The following is a 20291-nucleotide window of genomic DNA, read 5'->3' as shown; positions in this document are numbered from 1 at the left end:
GTCTTTGTATAGTGTTCACATTGTGTGGAACATTATCTTTCCACACAGAGAGAAAATAATTCCCAGAAAACATAGCTCTGATTGTAATAACTGAGCCTTTGTTGGGTTGACCTTTAGATCAAGTGCCAATGGTCTGCCAGGATGTTTTGGAGCGTTCTGATATTGTTTATACCTCTTAGTGGCCTTCTGAGTTATATGGGTGGTTAAGTGATTTTCTGATAAAAATTCATCAGTTGAGCCTCCTGATTAATTCTGACTGTCTAGTAAACCACCACAATGTAAGAACATGAGGACCAAGAATGTAAGAACCAGGAGCAGGAGCAGGCCATCTGGCCCATCAAACCTGCTCCACCATTCAATAAATTCATGGCTGGTCTTTTCATGGCCTCAGCTCCACTTACCCACCCCTCTCACCATAACCATCGCCAATTTCATAGAATATCACCTGGCCTGGAAATGCGGTAGAGGCAGGTTAATTGTTGGCATTCAAGAGGATGTGGCATGACTACTTGGATAGAAATGTTTTGCAAGGCTCTAGGTAAAAGCAGGAGATTGACATGAGATAACGATGTTCATCTGAAGAGATAGTCCAGCATGACGTTGGAGCCGTTCGCAGTCTGAGGCCTTCTACTTGTACCAAATATTGCAGACAATCTGGATTTCCCACTTCCTCAAACAGTTCAGGCTCACTCCACAGCTGCCCTCTCACATCTTCTAACTACTTCCCTTTTCAGCTCTTTCTCTCACACAGTCCTGAGCAACCTGCTTGTACAGCTGTTTGGCTTCCTAACATAGCACTGGCATTAAGATTTGCAAGCAAAGGCTGTATGGCTGTATCTCCATCCATTGATAGTTGTATCTCCTTTCATTCTCTGCAATATATTTCCTATCAATTCCTCCTTTAACCCTATCTTCATCTTCATGACTATATGCAACAAAAATAGCATATTTCAGAAATCCTGACTGCTTGCCTACCTTTATTTTTGTAGACCTAACCCATTTTTGTATTTAGAAACATTTCTTGTAAAGTTCACCTCTTTTTATTTGTTTATTCTTGGAATGTGGGTATTGCTGGCTGGCCAGCATTTATTGCCCGTTGCTAATTGTCCTTGAGAAGGTAGTAGTGAGCTGCCCTCTTAAACCCTCTATGAGTTCCAGCATTTTTTGTTTTCAGTATAGATTCCAACATCTGCAGTAATTTGCTCCTCTTGAACCATTACTGTCTACCTGGTCGGCCATTTCAGAGGACAATTCAAAGACAACCCCTTTCAGGTGATCTGGACTCACATTCAGGCTAGACCAGGTAAGAATGCAGATGAGAAGACATGAGTAAGCCAGATGGATTTTACAAGCATCAAATGTTGTTGCATGCTTAATATCACTGAGCCCAGCTTTATATTTCAGACTGATTATTTAAATTGAAATTCTGACCTCTGTGGCTGGTGGGGCTTGACCTCATGTGCCTCCAGACTACGTGTTCACTCTGCCACCTACTCCCCACCAGCAGTTTCACTCATGCAGCTTAATTGCCAAAAGGTAAGTGCACCGTTTACACTCCTAGCATCTTGTTCCTCCCAGGTAGGTTACCACCGTATATCACTCAAGGAATTGTATATTTCTTGCCTTATTATTTTCCAATTCCTGCTGCTAGTGACAATTGCAGCAGGGTTCCTCATGAGTTGCCCATCCCAACTGAGCAAAATAAGGTGTTAAAAAGATGTCTTTTTTAAATATTTCTTGGAAGATTCCGCTTTTGAACGATGGAATAATGAATTGGTTTAAAGTTTTGTGGAAATACCTGGAAAGGTTTCTTGAAAAGAGGTTGTTCAAAGGTCACTGTGGACTTGTTTAAGCAAGGCTTCCCATAAATCACATGACAGGTGTTAACTGCTTGCTTTACTGTAGACCCCTGTCAGGGCTGTTCTGAACAGTGACTTGCTTCGAGATTTTACTTGTTTTGCCCAGTCTTCAGTGGGGTGGGGAGGCAAGAAGCCTGTAAGGAATGGCTACTCAGCTGATCTTTCCCATTTTTGCAAAGAAACTCCTCTCATTGAGTTTAGGGTGAAATCTATTGGTTCTCCTGAAAGAGTGATTGAAGGAACATCTCACTATTGTACTTCCCAAGCAAGCTGTGTCTGCAAGATTCCAGAGGCAACCACATATGAGGAGTGACCTTATAAATTCGTAAGGTGCATAGATATGATAAATAGCAAAGGTCTTTTTCACTAGGGTAGGGGAATTCCACACCAGAGAGCATATTTTTAAGGTGAGCGGAGAAAAATTTATTTGGAACCTAAGAAACAACTTTTTCACACAGAGGGTGGTTTGTATGTGGAATGAACTGCCAAAAGAAGTGGTAGATGCAGGTACAGTTGCAACATTTAAAAGACATTTAGACAGGTATATGAATGGGAAAGGTTTAGAGGGATATGGGCTAAATGCAGGCAAGTTTAGTTTGGGGAACATGGTTGGCATGGACGGGTTTGATTAAAGGGTCTGTTTCCATGTTGTATCATTCTATGACTCTATAACGTGACCACATGTGCAAGACATCATGGCAATATATCAATACATTCTGCGCTTTATCCTTTCGAATTCCAGACTAACCTATTGGCAAAGCATTTTCTTTTCCAGAAAGTCAATCTCTGCTGAAAACAAATATTGTTTTTCTCTTTCTCTCCAGAGAGAGACAGAGAGAGAGAGTATGAATGTGTATGTGTGTGTTAAGGTTATTCAGACAGATAAACATAATTCTTTATAAGTTTGGGAGATTTGTAGCTCGGGTGCTCGTTGTTGTGATTCTGTTCGCCGAGCGGGGAGTTTTTGTTGCAAACATTTCGTCCCCTGTCTAGGTTACATCCTCAGTGCTTGTTGATAGAATCTGTGGATGATCTGTGGATCAACAAACACATCGACCTGGACCCAATATACCGGCCACTGCAGCGGACAGCAACTGCCAACCGGAAGTGGCAGAGACAAGTCACTATAAATGGTGGAGGAAACATCACAGAAGCGCTTCACAGGAGGCTCCCAAGCACTTGAGGATGTCACCTAGACAGGGGACGAAACGTTTGCAACAAAAACTCCCAGCTCGGCGAACAGAACCACAACATAATTCTTTATAATCAACTGTGTATATTAATCAACTATTGCATCCTCATAGAGAGTTTTGTTTTGATCATAAAGCAATAACTATGTTTATTACGAAAGCTAGTTGATAGATCTTTTTGTTTAAATCCTGATGTAAATTGACCATTGTGTATGTGTTTATTTTATGTTCAGACCCATGCAGTAGTGAAACTATAGCAACAAGATATAAAGGTGGTGAACTTTGCTGATGGCCATGCCATCTGGAGGCTGGCTATTTGGAAGAGCCACACAAATAACTTAGCTGACCTAGAAGAAGGCTCAGAGGGTACAAGGCCAGCGGGTGATGAACTTTCTGACTCACAGTCTACTTTTGCTACAAATACAACAGAGTTCCTGGGCCACACCAAAAGGTAGCTAACACATAGTTGACTGCTACTGTGTAATTCCTTATTTTGCAAGATTGAAGAATACCACAGGCTGCAGATTGGTGGCTTCTTAGTAGCTGTAATTAAAGTAACAAATAATCCATAATTTAGGCACCAAAATACATTTCTAGCAACACTAGACAGTATCGAATACAATAGCAGTCTTACAGCATTATAAATTACATGTGAAGTCTACTGCAAAGAATGTACCAAGATTCAAATGTCTTCAGATGCCAGCAGAACTGCAACTGCTGCAGATGAAATCAGCTTCAGGCCCCTGGCAAGCCAGGACATGATTCCAGGATCATAAAATCAACAATGTTTCAATAAAGAACAATTTACTCACCAGACTGTCAAGAAAGAGTGCACATACACTGAAGGATAAACCGGCCCTGGAAGTAATAACACCACTCAGTTGATAACTTATAAGCAACGTGTTCAGAAATGTTATTCCACACCGTTGGGACATAAATACTGGCCTATCTACCTCAGAGGCAGGGACACTACTACTGCATCACAAGAGCCCCACGCTGTTCAGTTATACCTCTTGGCTCTGCTGCTGTGATGCATGCATCAGGTGAAAACATTTGACTCCATTCTGTCTAACTTAACCAGCCATTCTCTCACATAAACTAATCAATGGCGGTGAGATGCCGCTAAGAGTGGCGACCTTTATTCCAGCAGCAGCACGGTGAAGGGTACTCATGGTGGGCCACTAGGTCCAAGGCTCATGGCAGAGTACTTAGTCAGAAGGACTGTGGAATTGAACACTTATTCTTTATTTCTTTATTTCTCTGCCTCTATATTCTTTGTTTTGTTTGCAAAGTTGTGCAACACTTTTCACACTATGTGGTAACAAAATGCACATGGCAATAAATAAGTCAATTAAAATCACATCAAGTCAGATCAAATCGTAGATAGGGTTACAGCGCAGTTCAGGCTCAATGTATTCATGTTGTCTTGCTGCAGTAACAACTCAGCAAGTCCTACTGCCCTGCCTGTTCCCTGTAGCTTTGTATTTTTTTCATGATCAGACACACTTGCCCAATTCCCTTTTGAAAACCCCTGTTGTATCTGCCTCCTTGTTTGCCTGGGGTTAAGCCTAACGTCCTTCTCATGAATTCGCAGGGCACACCATCAACAAGAGCAAAATTTTGTAGATAGTGGAAATCTGAAACAAAAGCAAGAGTTATTTCCAATGTTCTGCAGGTCAGGCAGCAACTGTGGAACGGGAAAGACAGCTGGTAATTCAGATTTTTTTATTCCGATGAAGTACCATCAAGCTAAAAGTTTGAGCTGCATTTCCCCCCCTTGGCAGAATGAGGGAGGCAGAATGGATACACAGGAGTCTACTCACTCGCAATCCTCACACCCAACTTCCCACCATCTCAACTTGTCCAATTGAATGGTGTGCAGACTGCTATTTGGAGGACAAAGAATGGACTTGCATCCAATTGGCATCCTAGATCAGGATCCCATGATGTAGGTGTTTAGACTGTGATCAGTGTCACAAAGCTGGTCCCTTTTCTCCAAAAGCTGTTCCTTTTCTCAAAGAAACTGTGGTTTTTTTTAGAGGGGTCATAAAACCCTCCCTGCTCTGAGGTGACTGGTTTGGTGCAGAGATGTAAAAGGGTGTTGAGAGGCCTATTGTTTATATGTAAACTAATGAGACTTCAGGCCAAAGTGGTCATGTTTTAGAAGTGACCTTATAATAAAAGGGGAGTGGTCAGCTCTCTTGCTGAGCAGTTCAGTCCGGAACTAGTTAGAAGTTCAGCTGTGTGGAAACAGGCTGCTAAACTCTCTCTCCTTCTGCCCTTCTAACTTCAACCAATTAGCATTGGTTCCATTTTTATTGTTTTTAAGTGAGTTTGTTTATTAGGATTGTTGTGTATATTCAGAACAGCATACTTAACTCTAGTTTGGATAGACTGAGTTCTGTAGGGGTTCTTCATTCTGTTCTTTGTGTTTCATTGTGTAATTTTGTGAATAAATTTCTGTCTGTTTTAAGACCTGGTAGTCAACCTAGCTAACTTACTCTGGGTAATTTTCACTGTACAGTTACCAAAGTAAATTGCAAAGTTAGGATCTGGGCTGCCTGCTTAAAAATGTTTTGAGTGGTCTGGTCTAGTCCAGAACAGATTGGGGCTCTTTGTGGGATTTTACACAATGAGTGTTGGTGCTAGTGTCTTTATTTTGGGTGTTGGTTTGGTTGGGTAGACAAAGTTTGGGATAGTAATAGTTCTTTCAGTCGCCAAAAGTTTTCTGGACGTGGATGAAGTGACTTTGGAAGGTTTGCAAAAGGTGAAAAAGTTCAAGCTACAGGAATTAGCAGACCAACTGGGATTGAACCTGTCTGCTTCTGCAAGGAAAGGAGGGATAATTATAGCAGTTGCTCAGCATTTAAACTTGCTGGAGAAACCATCAGAATCTATAGAGATGGCAAGAGTTCAATTGCAAATGAAACAGCTTGAGTTAGTGGAAAGAGATAAGGAAAGGACAGCAGACATGAAACACTTTGAGTTACGAATAAAAGCAGAAGAGAGGGATAAAGGGAGAACAGCAGAAGAGAAAAAAGGTAGCTTTTGAACTTCAAAAACTGACACTTAAAAAGGAAAGTCAGTGTAAAAGGTTGGAGATAAAGGCTGAGGGGAGGCTTAGTGAGGATGATCGTGATGATGAGTTTGCCCCTGGTACTCAGAAGCCAATTGAGAAACTGTTTAAGTATGTCCAAGCATTGCTTAAAATTGATAAGAAGGATGTGGAGGCTTTTTTCGTTTCATTTCAAATGGTGGCTAAACAAATGCAGTGTCCAATGGTAATGTGGGTTTTGTTAATCCAAATGAAACTTGTAGGCAGGGCTAATGAGATAATCACATCACCATCAGAGGAGGTATTTGGGGAGTTTGAGGGGGTGAGAAAAAGCCATTTTAAGTGTAGATGAACTTCTATCATAAGTCTATAGACAATGTTTCAGGAATCTGAGAAGGGACTTTGGTCAAACCTATATTGAGTTGAAAGGATCAAACAGAGTAGTTTCGATACATGGATAAGAGGTTTAAAAACTGAGCAAACCTATGATGCCCTCAGAGAGGTAATTATTTTGGAGGAATTCAAAAATTCACTGCCTGAAGTAATATGAACTTATGTGGAAGATCAGAGAATTATAACAGTAAGGTTAGCAGCTGAAGCAGCTGATGATTATGCGGGGTCCATAAAACACAGTTCGGCTTCCAGAATCAATCTCAGTCCATGAGGGACAGAAATTGGGGCAAAGAGAAATCCTCACGTGGAAAGGGAAAGGTAGATCTCAGTGAAGATCATAAGGATAACATACCCCAGGGTAAAAAAAGAAACCCTTGGTGGGGACAAAGAAGTTAAAAAGCTCCAGTGTTTTCATTGTAATAAAGTGGGCCACACGAAATCACGGTGTTGATAGGCTAGGAGAAAGCTAGATGCAGGAAAACCAGACACACCTGGGAAATTTGTTGGGTTAGTAGCAACACGCACAAGGAAAGTTAGACAACTGCCTCAGAGTGAGCAAGATGATCAGAGGTTGGTTAAGGAGGAAGTGCCAGATCTGCTTAAAAAAATACATGCAAGAGTTAAGTTTATTCACATAGGCCAGGAGTAGCAGACAAAGAGGTTATGTTATGAGGGGACACAGGATCCTCCCAGTCTGTGATGCTGAAGGATGAGGAGGTATGTACTCCTGAGGGACTATTGTCAGAAAAGGTACTGGTAACAGGAAATCACAGTGAGACAAAAAGTGCTCAGTTATATAAAGTGAGGCTAGAGAGTCCAGAGAAAAGTGGAGAATTTGTGGGAGTGTACTGGACAGACTCTCAGCTTCAGGAATACAATTTGTCCTTACAAATGATATATCTGACTAACCTGTAGGCGTGCTGTCTACTGCAGTTGACAAGGCAGTGGAGCCACAGGCAACTGAAGAGCTGGAGAATGTTTATCCAGGAATTTTCCCTGATTGCGTGATCACAAAATCACAGAAGCACAAGTTGAAACAGGAGAGATCAAAAGGCACAAATAATAAAACTGACATAGCTTTATCAGGGACATTTTTTGAGCAGATAAGTGGAACAGAGCAGAAGCAACTAGGTAAACATGCAAGTATCTTTTGTTCTGCTTTGCTTATTGAGTTACAGTAGAAAGATTAGAAGTTAAAACAGTTGTATCAAAAGGCAGATACAAAGAAGGAGAATGAATGCATTCCTGTATGTTATTACTTAACAAATGATGTCTTAATAAGGAAATGGAGGCCATCATACATTCAAGCAGAAGAGAAATGGGCAGAGATTCATAAAATTGTTTTGCCAGTAGGGTATAGAAAGGAAGAGCTGCGAGTGGTGCATGAGCTACCACTTGGAGGTCATTTATGGGTAAGGAAAACACAGGCTAAAATACAAAGACATTTTTACTGACCTGGACTATACAAGGATGTAGTTGAACTTTCCCAGACATGTCATACATGCCAGCTAATCAGAAAACCACAGGCAGTAACAAAACCTGCATCTTTAATACCTATTCCAGCATTTGAGGAACCTTTCACAAGAATCTTGATTGATTGCATAGGTCCCCTACCTCAAACAAAAAGTGAGAATAAGTATTTATTAACAATAGTGGATGTGTTGAGTAGATTTCCAGAGGTAAACCCATTATACAACACCACAGCTAAAAGAGTTGTAGACGAATTACTTACATTTTTTTTACTAGATATGGGCTACCAATAGACATCCAGTCAGATCAAGGTTCAAACTTCCCATGCAAACTATTCCAGATGATTGGGATAAGGGAGTTCCATTCGTACTTTTTGTGATCAGAGATGCACCAAATTCAGTCCACTTTTAGGCATGAAGTAAGAGGACCATTAAAATTGATTAAGAAGAAATTAATAAGGCAGAATTCAGACTATGTGACAGACCTTTGGACTATGTGTCAGATTTAATAGAACAATTAAATAGAACTGGAGAGTTGGCAAAACAGCATTTAAAAGTATCACAGCATATAATGAAACAAGAAGCAGATAAGAAATCACAAAATCGCAATTTTGCAATTGGGGTTACCTATTACTTCCAGTAATAGGCGAGCCTTTAAAAGAAAGGTTTAGTGGACCTTATCAAATCGAGAGGAAACTGAGTGAGAGGTGAACTACTTGATAAGGGTTCCAGACTGGAAGAAATCTCACAGAGTGTGTCATGTGAATATGCTCAAAAGGTATTTTGATAGGGAAGGAAAGCAAGAGGAGAAGGTGTTAATGATTACAGCACTGAAGGAAGAACCATGTTCAGAGGATTCTGAATTGGACATTCCTCAAATCAAATTGGACAATGAGGAAGTGTCAAAAATTAGAATAAATTATTAAGTTACCTTCCACAAGAAAATAGAAATGACCTGAAAGAGTTATTAGTATCACATGGGGTGATATGGAGAAATAAACTGGGAAATATTAACCTAATTGTGCATGATTTAAATATAGGAGATGCTGTTTTGATTAAGCAACATCCTTATAGGCACAACCCACTAAAGTTGGCACAAGCTCAGAAGGAGTTAGAGTGCATACTCCAAGATGGCATAATTGAAGTGAGTTACAGTGACTGAAGCTCAACCATAGTACATAGTGCCAAAGCCAAATGGTACCCAGCAGTTATGTGTGGACCATTGCAAAGTCAGTGCCGTTACAAAGACTGGTGCATATTGAATTCCACGGTTGGAGAACTGTGTCGAAAAAGTAGGACAAGCAACTTGCATATCTAAGTCGGACTTGCTCAGAGGCTTCTGGCAATTACCTCTGTCAAAGAGAGCAGAGGCAATTTCGGCTTTCGTAATGCCAAATGGACTATATCAGTTCAAAGTCATGCCATTTGGTATGAAAAATACTCCAGCCACATTTCAGACTCTGACTAATAAGGTCATTGCCAGGTTACCCAATTGTGTTGTTTACATTGATGACCTGGTGATTTTTAGTCACTCATGGAAGGAACATTTACAGCATTTATTGGACTTGTTCAATTGATTTTGGAAGGCAGGCTTGGTGGTAAACCTGGCTAAAAATGAATTTGCCAAAGCCTTCCTGCGCCATATTATTGGGCATGGACAATTGGCTCCACGGGATGTGAAAATGATAGTAATTGGGGAATTTCCCACACCGTCGACAGAAAAGTAGTACCATGGTTCCTGGGATTGAGTGGATTTTACCGAATGTTTGTGCTGAACGTTAGCAGTGTGGCTGCTCCACAGACCAAAGTGTTAAAAAAAGGCAAGAGGTTTCAGTGGACATGAACTGTCAAAAAACATTTGACAGCCGAAAAACGGTGTTAACCACTGCTCCAGTATTAGCCACACAGGATTACATGAAGCCTTTCAATTTGGCTATCGATACCATGGGTAGGTCTTGGTGCGGTGTTCCTGTAGGAGCATGACAAAGGAATAGAAAGACCCATCAGGTATTTTTCCAGGATGTTGAACGTCCGTCAACAGAAATATTCAATGGTAGAGAAAGAGATTTAAGCTTGGTGTTGGCATTACAATATCTCAGTAGTTATATTACCAGCAATACATCTGAGACAATCATATACACTGATCATAATGGAAAGATTTAAGGACAAAAGATGCCAGACTGTTTGGATGGAGCTTGTTGTTGCAGCCATTCAATTTGACAATTATGTATGTGGCAGGTCGCAAAAATGTGATTGCTGATGCATTATTGAGGCTTGAATGAGATACGGAGGCATTCAGTGGCTGGTGTGGCACTGCCTGAATTTGCATGTGGTTGTGCATGATTGCATGTGCATAGTTAGTGTAGTGTATGTCTGTGTTTTAGACTACTAACCAGTTTGTTTTGAAGGGTTTTAAAAATGAAGCCATCATTTGGTATTGATAGTTTTTTTTATAAAAGAGGAAGGTGTCACAAAGCTGGACCCTTTTTTCTAAAAGCTGTTTGTCTTCTTAAGAATTCTGCGTCCATGGATTTTTTTCAGAGGGGTCATAAAACACTCCTTGCTCTGAGGTGACTAGTTTGGTACAGAGATGAAAAAGATATTGAGAGGCCTTTTGTTTATATGTAAACAGATGAGACTTCAGGCTAAAGTGGTCATGTTTTAGAAGTGACTTGTATAATGAAAGAGGAGTGATCAGCTATCCAGCTGAGCAGTTCAGTCCAGAACTAGTTAGAAGTTCAGTTGTGTGGAACCAGGCTGCTAAAGTCTCTCTCTCGCTCTGTCTCTCTCTCTCTCTCTTTCTCTCTCTATCTCTCTCCTTCTGCCCTTTTAGCTTCAACATATAAGCATTTATTCCATTTTTACTGTTTTTAAAATTGGGTTTGCTTATTGGGATCGGTGTGTATATTTGAAACAACATAATTAAGTCAAGTTTGGATAGACTAAGGTTTGTCAGGGTTCTTCATTAAGTCAAGTTTGGATAGACTAAGTTTTGTCAGGGTTCTTCATTCTGTTCTTTGTGTTTCATTGTGTAATTTTGTGAATAAACTTTTGTCTGTTTTAAAACTTGATATTTAACCTAGCTACCTTACTCTGGGTAATTTCACTGTACACTTACCGAAACCATTGTGTGGGCTGCCTGCTTCAGAATGTTTTGAGTGGTCTGGCCTAGTCCAGAGCAACAGGATGTCAAAAATTAGATAAAACAAACATACAGATGCCACCATCGTTCCCAGCATAATCTGCCACTACAAACAACCATGGCCCCAGTGATTTTTTTCTTCCACTCTTGTGTCACCTCATGTTTGCTGCATAAAACACTCCCAAACATTTTCTTGTTCAACACTAAAAAAAGGAGTGGGCAATGGAAAATTGCAGATGATTGCATTGTTAACAAGTTCAATTACATTATTAATTAGTTATTTCAAAATGGCAGCTGGATGGGCTTCTACTGATGTTAATAGGGCTTTTCTAAGTTGGGCAGATTTAATTTGTGGAGCATCACAAAGTTCAAACCTAGGACCTCAATTATTTATTATCCATCTTCATGACTGGGAGTAGGGGCAGAGTACAACATATTCACTGAAGACAAATGCTGGAGATCACAACAGGTCCAGCCAGCATCCATGGAGAGAGAGTAAGCTAACGTTTTGAGTCTAGATGACTCTTCTTCAAAGCTAAACTGAACTGTGGTGGAGGCAGCATTTATGCTATAGTTGGGAAGGAGGTTGGAGGGGGTGTATGGCAGTGGTGAGGTTTAAAGTCCTGGTCTAGAAAAGATGTTAGTGGTTCAGATGAAGTGATCGGAATGTGAAAATGGCAGAACAATGTTGTGTTTACTTGCCAGAATGGAAAGAGAAGACAGACCGCCTGGGATGAGGTGGAGATGGGGTGTGGAGAGGACATGGTGACAGAGAATGTAACATGTAAAGTGAAAAGAGAAGGAAGAAATCGGAGTGGGTTCACAATCTGAAATTGTTGAACTCAATATTAAGTCCAGAAGGTTGTAAAGTGCCTAGTTTGAATATGAGATATTGTTCCTCCAATTTGCACTGTGATTCACTGGAAAGCTGCAACATGCCAAGGACAGACATGTGCAGCTAGCAGGATGCTGTCTTAAAATGACTGGCTATGGAAAGCTCGGGCTCATTCTTGCACGGGGACTGGAGGTGTTCTGCAAAGCAGTCACCCAGTCTGTCTTTGGTTTCTCCAATGTCGAACAGGTCATATTGGGTGCAGTGAATACAACATACAAGATTGGAGGAGGTAGAGGGAAAATGCTGCTTCACCTAGAAAGACTGTTTAGGTCCTTGGATGGTGAGCAGGGAGATGGGGAAGGGGCAGGTATTGCACCTTCTGTGGTTACATGGGAAGGTGCTGTGGAAAGTGGGGTGGAATTGACGGTTGTGGAATGAATTAAGTGTCCCAGAGGGGATGGTCCCTGCAAAATGCAGTCAGGGGAGTGAAGGGAAAATGTGTTTGGTGGTGGCATTCTGCTGGGAACGTCTGAAATGGCGGAGAATGATCCTTTGAATGAGGAGGCTAGTGGGATGAAAAATGTGGACAAGGGAGACCCGATCATGATCATGTGAGTAATGGGAAGGGGCAAGGGCAGAAACACGGATGAAAGGTCAGATGTGGTTGAGGGCCCTATGAGTCACAGTGGGCAGGAAACCATGGTTATGGAAGAAGCAAGCCATGTCAGTAATGCTGCTTTGGAAGGTGGCATCATCTGAACAGATGTGATGTAGGCAAAGGAATTGGGAGAAGGGGATGGAGTCCTGCAAGGACATGGCTAGAATGAGCTGCAATGAAGGTGGCTCTGGGAGTAAGTGCCAGTGTAATGGATGGCAGTGGGCAGTTTATTCCCCAAAATGTAGACAGAGAGGTCAAGGAAGGGAAGGGAAGTGTCGAAAATGGATAATGTGGAAGCTATAAAGGGGTGGAAATTGAAGGCAAAATGAACAAACGTTTCTAGGTCCTGGTGGCAGCATGAGGCAGCACCAAAGCAACTGTCAATGTACTGAGAAAACAGGAGGAAGCCAGGGTCAGATCATTCCATATTCCCCAAATTTGCTGACAACACAAAAATAGGTGAGGAGGTAATAATACTCTAGAGGGTAACAGCTGTCTCAAAATCTATTCCAGACAGTTGTGAAGGCTCCATTACTAGAACTATTTATAGATGATTTAGATATTGAAGAATTGAGGGCCATGAGCTTAGAAAGAGGAATTGAGGCCTGGGACAGATTAGCTTTGATCTTATAGAATGTTGGGTCAGTCTTATGGGGCCAAATGGTCTGATACTGCTCCTTTTCTTATGTTCTTATTTTCATTCATAAATTGGAGTTTTATTTTCTCTGGAAAAATAGAGATATTGTATTCCTTAGAAATATGTTGGAACATATATGCAATATATATTTAAGGAAGATGCTCATGATGCTATGCTATATAATAGCATGTGACCTAATGGTATAGACCTGTTAATCTCCATGTTACCGAGCTCTGTTCTCCTGCAGCACAATACACTGAGGCAAATGTGCTACAGTGCAGCTAAATTCCTTCTCTTGTGCCTGGACATGCAGTTGCCTGGGATTGTAGTATACATGGATAGTATCAAGTGCTGTAACAAAAGTTCATTGAATTATTCAGTTAACATCTGACCCACATCTCATACATATAGCATGGAGCTAATGTAAGTATCATGTTGTGATAGTTGGAGATTATCACCTATTGTGTTATATCATGTTTGTCTTTTCTACCTTTCACAATTCCGTCTACTCCTTGGCACTACGACACATATTTATCTTTAAATGTGGCACCCACCTCTTGCCAAGACACCCAACCCATTCTTCTGTCATCTTAGGCAGTGGAGAGAGGAGAGCGGAGTGAAAATTGATACCATCCTCTAGCACACACTGACTTTCTCTTGCGGGGGAATCTAGAACAAAGGCCATAGTTTAAAAATAGTGACTCACCCATTCCATTCCTCAAAGGCAGTGAATGAGGAATCTTTAAATATCTTTAAGGCAGGGGTATTTCGATTCTTGATTACCAAGAAGTTGAAAGATTATCAAGGAATATGTAGAAATGTAGAGCTGAGGTTAAAATCAGATCAGCCATGATCTTATCGAATGGGGTAATAAGCCTGGAAGGGCCAAGTGTTTTTATGTTTGTAAGTGACTTTCTTTGGCCCCATCTGAAAGAATACATCACTACTCTCATTGCAGACATTTTAATTGCTATTCAGAATGTTCACAGGGACGTGTTAGTTAGGCCATCCCTGTTTCAATCCTCCACTCAAGTTTTACAGGCCTCATAAGTCCTCTTGCTTCCAGATTGAGGCAATTTTGAAGGTTGATATTTAATCCATTCCATATATTTAATGATGCTGAATTTATATCTACAGCCAGTGAGTCTGTGAAATTGTATACCCTTTGAGGTTTTCTCCCATCAGTTGCACATTAGGAAACCACAGACTACCATCTTATGATTTTCTAAAGTGAAGTGATCAGTTCTGAACTGGTTTCACAGCAGCATATGACAATATCCATTGCATATTTAATAACAATCTGACATACAAATGTAAATAGTGTCAAGTTTTGTTTGAAAACCACTGAATTAGACAGGTTCTGATTATTACCCCTGTCTCTGTTCAGTTGTTACTAAGTGAGGAAGATACAGTCATGATTTGGAGATGCCGGTGTTGGACTGGGATGTACACAGTTAAAAATCACAAAACACCAGGTGATAGTCCAACAGTTTATTTGGAAGCACTAGCTTTTGGAGCGCTGCTCCTTCATCAGGTGGTTGTGGAGATACAGAAACATCTTTCTGTGTACTCTGACATGAGCTTCTTGTTAGCAAGCTGTGTGTATGACAACCGGTTCCTGTGTAACTGATTGGGATTTCCAAAAATAGTTCGTTTCACTATATTTAAAACCATTGCATCTTATCAGGTTCAAGGCACAATAAATCAAATCATTAATAAGGAAGAAACTTCTTTATTGTGCCAGAAGACTGGAGGATAGCAAATGTGGTTCCCCTGTTCAAGAAGGGGAGTGGAGACAACCCTGGTAATTATAGACCAGTGAGCCTTACTTCAGTTGTTGGTAAAGTGTTGGAAAAGGCTATAAGAGATAGGATTTATAATCATCTAGAAAATAATAATTTGATTAGGGATAGTCAGCACGGTTTTGTGAAGGGTAGGTTGTGCCTCACAAACCTTATTGAGTGCATTGAGAAGGTGACCAAGATGAGAGTAAACTGGTTGATGTGGTGTATATGGATTTCAGCAAGGCGTTCGATAAGGTTCCCCGCAGTAGGCTATTGTACAGAATGCGGAGGAATGGGATTGTGGGAGATATAGCAGTTTGGATCAGTAATTGGCTTGCTGAAAGAAGACAGAGGGTGGTGGTTGATGGGAAATGTTCATCCTGGAGTCCAGTTACTAGTGGTATACCGCAAGGGTCGGTGTTGGGTCCACTGCTGTTTGTCATTTTTACAAATGACCTGGATGAGGGTGTAGAAGGGTGGGTTAGTAAATTTGCAGACTACACTAAGGTTGGTGGAGTTGTGGATAGTGATGAAGGTTGTTGGAGAGAGCCATAGATAAGCTGCAGAGCTGGGCTGAGAGGTGGCAAATGGAGTTTAATGTGGACAAGTGTGAGGTAATTCATTTTGGTCAGAGTAACCGGATTGCAAAGTACTGGGCTAATGGCAAGATTCTTGGTAGTGTAGATGAGCAGAGAGATCTCAGTGTCCATGTACATAGATCCTTAGAAGTTGCCAACCAGGTTGACAGGGTTGTTAAGGAGGCTTACAGTGTTTTAGCTTTTATTAATAAAGTTCCAGAACCATGAGGTTATACTACAGCTGTACAAAATTCTGGTGCGGCTGCACTTGGAGTATTGTGTACAGTTCTGATCACCAAACTATAAGAAGGATGTGGAAGCTTTGGAAAGGGTGCAGAGGAGATTTACCAGGATGTTGCCTGGTGTGGAGGGAAGGTCTTATGAAGAAAGGCTGAGGGACTTGAGACTGTTTTCATTTGAGAGAAGAAGGTTGAGAGGTGACTTAATAGAGAAACATAAGATAATCAAAGGGTTAGATAGGGTGGACAGGGAGAGTCTTTTTCCAAGTATGGTGACGGTGAGCACGAGGGGGCATAGCTTTAAATTGAGGGGTGATGGATATAGGACAGATGTCAGAGGTAGTTTCTTTCCTCGGAGAATAGTAAGGATATGGAATGCTTTGCCTGCAACAGTAGTAGACTCATCAACTTTAAATACATTTAAATCATCATTGGACAAGCATATGGAAGTACATGGAATAGTGTAGATTAGATGGGCTTCAGATTGGTATGACAGGTCGGCGCAATATCGAGGGCCAAAGGGCCTGTACTGCGCTGCAATATTCTGTGTTCTCTGTTCTATGATCTTTACGCAGGGAGTGATAGAATGGGGAACTCTCAACCATAAATTAAAGTTGAAGTGAACAGCAAAGAAACATTTAAAGGCAAGGTAGGTAAATGCATGAAGGAGAACAGAACATAATGGACAGGTTGATAAACTCTGATGAAGAGAATTGGGGGAGGTTTGAATCGAGGACAAACACAGGCTGAGACTAATTTTATGTAATGATTGTACAAGTACATATTATGTAATTCTTCCACTAGTTTCTGGCCTCAGTATTACTTCAATACATTTTGTGGCTACATGGGGGTGACTTTAATCAAATGCATCAGATGTGAACCCCAAGGGAATTGGGTTGTCCATTTTGCTTTATCTTGTGTTTTCAGCAGATACTGCTACCTGGAGGATGTTGGTCTGTGTTTGCACATATATTGTCCCTGAGACTGTTTGCTTCTTACGTTGAAGTAAGGCTGTTCTTCTCCTGATATGATATTACACTCCTGCATTTACATCTGTACATTACAGGTTATCAAATACAGGTCTCCAGTGTAGTATCTAAGACCCTTCTCTTCACAAGCTCATTCTATACTGGTGTCTTCTCTCCTACTGGTGTCATCTCAATGTGGTCACAAGGCTGTGAAGATTTAGAGCACAGAAGTGACAATAATAGTTCAACCTGATGGAAAGCAAGTGTCAGATGACCGCAATCGTGTGGTTGACTAACTGATGTCTTGCCTACATTCTGGTGTTTTCTAATTTAATCTGACATTTTCAGCAGGTGGTGTCCCTCATTTTCTTTGATTTATATCAGACATAACCTTTTATTGGTCAATAGAGTAGGAAACATTCCAAGCATGAACAGACCAAACAGATTATGCAGATTGGGATCTGATTTTAGCTCTGGCCCGAGCTGGGAAGGTTCTGCTGCTTTCTTATCAGACAAAGGCTACCAGAGGATAACAAGAGACCATTTCCACTAAGTGTAGCATCTTCTTGCTGGTGAACTTTCTGTGGGTGGTATTTAAAACATAAAAACATAAGAAATTGGGGCAGGAGTAGGCCATCTGGCCAATCAAGCCTGCTCCCCCATTCAATAAGATCAAGGCTGATCTTTTCATGGACACAGTTCCACTTTCCACCCACTTATCATAATCCTTAATTCCTTGACTGTTCAAAAATCTATCTGTCTTTGCCTTAAAAACATTCAATGAGGTAGCGTGAACTGCTTCACTGGGTAGGGAATTCCACAGATTCATAACCCCTTGGGTTCCTCCACAACATAGTCCTAAATCTGCTTCCCCTTACGTTAAGGCTATGCTCCCTCTTTCTAATTTCACCTACTGATGGAAACAACCACCCTGCTTCTATCTTATCTATTCCTTTCATAGTCATATATGTTTCTATTACAATCTTCCCTCATTCTTCCAAATTCCAATGAGTATATTGCCAGCCTACTCAATCTCACCTCATCAGCCAACACTCTCAATTCCGGTATCTACCTAGTGAACCTCCTCTGCACCTTCTCTAGTGCCAGTACATCCTTTCTCAAGTAAGGAGACCTAATCTGGACAATATTCCAGGTGTGGTCTCACCATCACCCTATACAGCTGCAACATAATCTCTCCATTTTTACACTCTATCCCTCTAGCAATGAAGGAGAATAGTCCATTTGCCTTCATAATTACATGCTGAACCTGCAGACCAACTTTTCGTGATTCATGCACAAGGACACCCAGGTTCCTCTGCGTAGCAGCATGCTGCAATTTTTTCACCATTCAAATGATAGTCTATTTTGCAGTTATTCCTGCCAAAATAGATGATCTCATATTTACCAACACTACTCCATCTGCCACACCCTCACCCTCTCACTTAACCTATCTATATCTCACTGCAGATTTTCTGTGTTCTCTGCACACTTTGCTCCACCACTCATTTTAGTGTCACTTGTGAGCTTGGTCCCCAACTCTAAAACATCACCAATCAAATAAAAACTTCCAATCCCATCCTACAGCCTGCTGCCCATTCCCACTTGTTTGCTCAGATGATCCACCCTCAAGGTTGGATGTGCTCAGTGCTTTGCCCACTGCCCAGTAATCCCCAGCAAACCTTATACACCACTTGCAGCTGAAATTCCTTGTAAGGAGTTAATTTCATTGAATTTGGGCACTTGTTTCTATTCCTGCAAAATAGCAACCAATTTCTGTGAAACAAAATTAGTGGGTTTAGTGGTTGCAAAAAGCACAAGTGAATCCAAAGGTGCTACCCAAATAGAAAGGAGAAAATTTTAATTTGTACTTTTTTGAAGATCTTCTCAAGAGAAGGCAATCCAAGGCTTATTTGGAGAGATTTTAGTGAGTGACTGAGAACCTGTTTACTGGGCATCTTACAGATGAATCCTAGCTGAATATAATCAGAGTAAGGTTTGCAAATCTTTGTTCTTATTTTGTTTAATATTATAGTTGTTTGTTGGCATGAATTAGATGGCAATTTGATTTTGTTTATTCCCATAGGTTGCTGACCAGCATGCAGAGTTTATATTAGTTTTCTCAGCATGTGATGAGCTTTGTTTTTCAAGATCCAGGTTAGAAATAAAGGCTAACTGGATTGTTGTGATCTCTAAAAGCGTTGGCTATATGTCACTATTATGGATGGAGGCAGAAGTGTTGATTATAGTGATCAGACCTGTGTTCCCAAATATTAAAACAAAACATAGTTAAAATGCCATTTCCTGTTGCGTATAAATTTATAGCAAGTGTTTCTGCATATCATTGGAATTGTGAGATTCTGTTGTTCAGGAGCATCAAATGAGCTTTTCATCACTGTATCTTGTTGGTGACTGATCTTTCCAGGAGAAACATAATCCAATCTGATTGACTTGTCCTTTTGAAAATGTGTTGCTGGTTAAAGCACAGCAGGTTAGGCAGCATCTCAGGAATAGGACTTGTCCTTTTCCACTGTGGCATAAAGCAGAAAATATTTCTCAATTAGGACAGTTTCAATCCTGTCCAGTAGGAATAAACCAGATGTGTGGGTAGTTAAAAATTGATATTTTTCCTATTTTTGGATGGCAGTTTCTTCAGCTGACAGTAGTCTCCTTCCCTGGGGGCCAAGTCCTTTTTCTGAACAAGGCCTGTATATTCCTTACTTTCTGCAGTATGTCTTGCATTCCCTGTAGGAGCTGCAGGAAATGCATCACTTCTTCCCTCTTCGGAGAGCTGTTTTTGCAACTACCAACAGCCCAAAGACATTTGATGCTACCCATGTGGAGGATGTGTTTGCAACAATGTTTGTTGGTAGCATTCGGCTCTATACATTTTAATTGCTGTGAGCTTTGTCGTTATTGCTATTTTGTGAATCAGCCTAAGGTGGTACTGCTTTTTATTAAATTAGTTCATGCCATGTGGACATTTCTAACTCGACCAACATTTATTGCCCGTCCCTAATTGCCCTTAGTTGAGAAGATGGTGGTGAGCTGTTTTCTTGAACTGCTACAAGTGGCATGTATATACTCTTCAGTACCATTAGAAGAGAGTTCCAGCATTTTGATCCATAAGACCATGAGATATAGGAGGAAAAGTAGGCCATTCAGCCCCATGGCGTCTGTTCTGCCATTTAATGAGATCATGGATGATTTAATAATCCTCAACTCCACTTTCCTACCTTTTCCTTTAACTCTTGATTCCCTTAGTAATTTAAAATCTGACTATCTCAACTTTGACTATTGTTTGCAACTAGCTTCAAGAGCCTGTGGTGAAGACTTTATCAGTTCCATTACACTCTAAGGGAAGAAATTCACCCTCATTTCTTTCTTAAATATCTGACATCTTATTCTGAGATTATGTCCTCTGGAACTAAGCTCTCTCACACGGGGAGACAACCTTTCTGCATCTACTCTTAAGATCCTGAAGAAT

The 20291-nt window shown here is 40.8% G+C and overlaps 1 protein-coding gene across 3 annotated transcripts in view; it reads left to right on the top strand.

Annotated features, from left to right (window-relative positions):
* The first annotated feature begins 14980 nt into the window (after positions 1-14980).
* LOC132832212 (C-C chemokine receptor type 3-like) overlaps positions 14981-20291 on the top strand; it is a 47907-nt gene continuing 42596 nt past the window's right edge. Inside the window, exon 1 of one of the 3 annotated variants that reach the window (XM_060850003.1) lies at positions 14981-15042. The gene's annotated coding sequence lies outside the window, so the exon portion shown is untranslated. Of the gene's footprint in view, positions 15043-18704; positions 18801-20291 lie in introns of those variants that run through there. The other 2 variants (XM_060850001.1, XM_060850002.1) reach the window with 2 other exon arrangements.

The sequence above is a fragment of the Hemiscyllium ocellatum genome, chromosome 34 (genome assembly GCF_020745735.1).
Source record: "Hemiscyllium ocellatum isolate sHemOce1 chromosome 34, sHemOce1.pat.X.cur, whole genome shotgun sequence".
Taxonomy (NCBI): Eukaryota; Metazoa; Chordata; class Chondrichthyes; order Orectolobiformes; family Hemiscylliidae; genus Hemiscyllium; species Hemiscyllium ocellatum.
This window is presented reverse-complemented; position numbering and strand designations above follow the sequence as displayed.